The following is a 4753-nucleotide window of genomic DNA, read 5'->3' as shown; positions in this document are numbered from 1 at the left end:
GAACATAAACGGGTTGGTTCTCTGAACTTAAGTGTGTGCATTTTGTGTGTATTGGAGTATTACATATATTCAGTTTTGCTGTTGGATTTGGGCCATCGTAGTGACTGTTGAGCTTACTTTTCGGCGCAGGTCATGGCTTAGCTGCGGCACGCCTCACATTGCTTCTCCTCGCTGGACTAGTCGACCTACAAGAGATCAACTCAAACAAAAATACCCAAGGTGAAATTAAACTGAATTAGTGATGCTTGACGAAAGCCTTAAGTCCGATCCCAATACCTGAGGCCGTTCACCTCCGCCATGGACGAGGTCAGATCAACTTCACTTACTACACCTATTGCCACTGAAAACTGAACTCTGATTACTGTCACTGATTTCTTGTACTGCCTTCCATGAAATAACCTGACAAAAGAATACTGAACATTGTGCACTAATATGAAGAAGTGTTGTCAGTAAATGATTTCTTTGTAAAAAACGACAATTGATGAAAAAAGCAAAAAAAACAAATAGACACTGTTCTCTTGTCTGTTCGGTATGTATTCAACCATCAGTTCAAAGAGAAGAAATTCCTTTTTATTCAATGTGTATTATATCGTCAGTTCGGTGTGTATTTTTGTTCTTTGTTCTCCGGTACACAGAGAAGAAAATATCGTCAGTGCATGAAAAGAGAATTTCTGTACTAAACTCAGTATTAGTTTGGTGTGTATTCTGTTGTCAATTTGGTGTGTAAAATTTATTCATTCTCATGATTTTATAAAACCGCATGCACTTCTGTACAACTAAGTTTAGTCAAAAAGGCATTTTGTAAAATGAGTAGACCTAGCGCACAGGACATGGTGAGGATCCCTCCGTTCATGAACATGACTGAATGACTGGTACCTCACTTTTCCAACACATCCACACATACTGGTTCGAAGGAAAAATGGTTTTAATTAAAAGCAATGACTAGTACGAATTAAAAACAATGATCAGTTTGAAATAAAAGAAATGATTAGTTTGAAATAAAAGAAATGATAACTTGAAATTAAAAGATGCCACTGCATCGTCCAGCCGCCACACGGCCTCCGTCATCACGGTCCGCCCGGTGACGTCCGTCATCCATGGTGGCATGTGCCCCCACCACGGCCACCCGTCCTCGAACGCCCTCACCGACGCCTTTAGTTCAATCCACCTCCCCTTTCTAAAAATCTTTTCCTTCAGTTCCACTGTACCTAGCAAATCAGTTAAATCCATCTCCCTATTTATGAAAAGACATCAATTCAGTATGAAAAGGAACATAATAAGTTAACTTTGCAAGTGCATCAGTTCACCTTGAACAAAATACATAAGTGCACCGTCAAGTTTTCCATCAGTTCACTTATAAAAAAACAAGAAGTTGGTTGTGTAAAGAAAACCGGAGAACCAATGTCAGTCAAGAAGTTCAGTGGGTAACTCCAGGCAAGTGCACTCATTAGAAAATTTTGGGTTTCCTATATTTTAGAGACTACAGAAATTGAGTTTGCTATGTTTGCATTACTTAACGTGTATGTATGATGTATTAAATTCCAGTGCAAAATTAGTGAAGTTCAGTACAATTTGTACTATAAAATATAGTACAGCAAGCAATTCTTTTGAGTGTTTTTACACAACCAATGATGTTGGCGTTTCACTTCTAAGGATGCAGTCTTGTGGTATAGCAACTTATTAACTAGAAATAATATACATCAGTTCAAAAAATACTTGCCATAAGTAGTTAGGAGTTTATTTGGGGTGGTTAGCAATTCGGTAACTAGAAAAAGGATACATTAGTTCAAATATACTTGCCATAAGTATTTGACCACTGACCTGAGAATTAAACATGATGCTCAGTGTATTCTCTCAATCTTAGTTGTCTTGCCTCATATGAAAAAATAGTGTTATATTATATGGTGCTAATTTACATCAGGTCAAGATGCATCCTTTTCATCAGCTCAAGATCATTTGGTTCAGTTATTTCTTAAAAAACTTTGAACTGAAAACATGAATGAAGGTGCAACCTTCTGGCTGCCCTCAGCGATGCTCCCCGCCGCCACTCCGCCTCGTCCCGGTGAGTGGTCTGGCACCGTTGCGTCCACGGTCCAACACCGCCGGCCGAGGCCATTCACCGTTGCCTCGTTGTGAGTTCGCTGTCAAGAACAAGCTTGACCACCTACAGTCCCCGGTGGTCGCCTTTGCCGCCCTCGACCACGAGCTCATCCACCATGGTTACTGGCAGCCGTCGAAGTGGAGCACGGACAACAGTCCAAGTAGAATCGTGTCCACCATCTTTACCACGTGCTGCAACGCCTTCCAAGTCGAGCACACACAACAGTCCAGGTTGATGCATGATCCCAATTTCTTCTTCCCCTGGGTGACCCTCCACTGTTTGTTGAAATGCCTACAAGAATTATAACTACTATGTTTCCACCTTTCTCTTCTTTTTTAAACTGAACCTAAACACCAGTACTACTATCTCATCTGCTAAAAATGAAGACGTCGTCACAAATGTGTGGAAAGAATTGCATTGTATTTTGTGCTTGTGAGTTGCTCAAATCATTTTTGGTTGTTGTTCATATTCGCATGTGAAAAAAGTTTATGTAAATTATGTGGCTAGTATAGTTCAGAAAAAAGTTGTGGAGATGACAAATCTTTTTTCGAAATGGGGAGATGACAAATCTAAAGTTTACTTTCCAGGAACTTTGCTTGCAACACCTGGACAGGTCAAAAATTGTGGCATGTTCAGTCCAAAAAAATGTGGAGATGAAGTAAATTTGAAACTTTGCAGGGGCTGGGGGTACTTCACTACTAAATGAACTTTGATTCAATATGTACTAGATGTTCTTGTACTAATGCTCAACAGCAAGTCCATGTATTACTACATCAGAAGTACAAAACTTACTGCTAGTGAGTTCATTTAAATCACGACGTCTGAATTGGGTTCAGCCCCTGCCACCATGCTCCTACACGGCCGGGTGGTCATGATGATTAGCAGTACATACACAAAACAATAATGTTTGCTTGATGGCCATTCCTGATCTACATACTTACGTAAGATGCATACATCTATGCACTTGTGTTGATGAATTGGTTTACTAGTAGAACCTTGTAAAGATATTCCCACTTTACTGTATACACGTAGATTTTTGAAATTAGTGTCTGCTGATGTGGCTCATATGCTTGAACTTACATCTATAAAAAAAGACATGTTAATTTCATGCACGGCCGCCGCGGTCATCACTGACGGTGAGACGGTTGCTTGCGTGTGTAGGAGTACTATGTAGTTGCAGATTAGCTATTACTCTCACTCGACATGGTTTGGAGGAGTGCTACCTAGTTGCACATTGTATCAGGTGTTTCTCTTACTGCTCTGCTGCTGATTCTTGGACACAGTATACTTTCTCGTGCGTTTCATCAAATAGAGCACATGAAATCTAAGTCAGTACTCAGTAATGTCAATTTTGTGATGCATCTTCTTTTCGTTTAGGACCTGCACTCGTTTTGGCCAAGGAACCATCATCGGGCAGTAGGGTGTCCCCTGAGTTCTATGCGATAACGGTCATTGAACTCGGTAAGCCTTGCACAGATAGCATGTGCAATGATGAATGCATGAAGATCTTTCCAGCTCCTGCCGACTGTGAGAAAGGCAAGTGCTTATGCGGCTTTTTCTGAAGAAGAAAGGCCGAGCTTAACTGGCGTAGCAGTACTCAAATCAAGTGTCGTTGTTGTGGAGGCTTTGGATCTTTCCCTAGTTGCTTGACTCCAATAATTATGCCTTTTGAGATTGTACCATTTGGTCGTCCTTTGGCTTTGTATCGAACTTCTAGTCATCTTGTTACATCAGTTCAAAAGCATAGAGGTGGTAATGCTGTAGCGATCTTGTCCGCGGCCACATGGATCTTGTTTTGTTTAATTTTGTTTGATGTTCGTAGATACACGTAAAAATTTACCTTTATAGCCTGAAAAAAATTTAGAGAAGGAAAAAAGTTCAAAAAAAGAAACCTGTTATGTGTAGCTTTTCTTGCTTGTTTTTAACTTCATGGGAAAGAGCTTTTGCTCAACAGTTGTACGAACTTATGCATGACCATGGAAGTAGAAGAAAACAAACATCAAGTCTAGCTGGTGGATGTGGAGGTGATTTATGTATGTTAAATCACATGTGCTTTTCTCTCCAATTGATTGTTTGTTAAAGGTAGCATGTGGAGGTGATTTTTGTATCTAAAATCATTTGTGATTTCTCTCCAATTGCGAGGAGAAGCTACAGGAGAGAAGTGTGTATGATCGTGGAGCTGTGCAAGTGTTATGTAATGTTTGTTGTAAGTGTGTGAACAGAAAGGAAAATGATGTATGTTGATTGATGAAAGTTCAATGTAAAATAATTGTTCACATGGATAGATTTTTTAGCTATGGTGTAGCAGTTCAACATGTATTATATCATCAATGCATAAAAAAACATGTACAAAGTTCAATATGTGTATAGAGAAAATTGATACCAGTTCAAAGAAAAACATAGCATCAGTACTCAATATGTGTATAAAGAAACATCTACAAAGTTCTATACAAGAATAGGGCGATGACTTTTGTGTTGAGGTCGGTCCTATGGGTAATATGATTCATGTACATGTATTATGTGTGGAAAAAAATTCTGTCAAATGAAAGAAAAAATGGTTTAATTAAAAATATTGATCAGTACGAGTTAAAAACGGTGGTCTGTTCGAAATAAAAAAAATAATAGAAATTCAAATTGTAAAAGTTCAAGCAC

General features: G+C 39.1%; 1 long non-coding RNA gene across 1 annotated transcript; it reads left to right on the top strand.

The window, feature by feature from the left end:
• The first annotated feature begins 254 nt into the window (after positions 1–254).
• LOC119367972 lies at positions 255–3592 on the top strand. Its single transcript, XR_005176478.1, has 3 exons — positions 255–306; positions 3263–3344; positions 3479–3592. It is a non-coding gene; the product is annotated as an uncharacterized LOC119367972 (long non-coding RNA).
• Positions 3593–4753: the final 1161 nt, after the last annotated feature.

The sequence above is a fragment of the Triticum dicoccoides genome, chromosome 2B (genome assembly GCF_002162155.2).
Source record: "Triticum dicoccoides isolate Atlit2015 ecotype Zavitan chromosome 2B, WEW_v2.0, whole genome shotgun sequence".
Classification (NCBI taxonomy): Eukaryota; Viridiplantae; Streptophyta; class Magnoliopsida; order Poales; family Poaceae; genus Triticum; species Triticum dicoccoides.
Note: the sequence above shows the minus strand (reverse complement) of the source record. Positions and strands in the feature narration are given on the sequence as shown.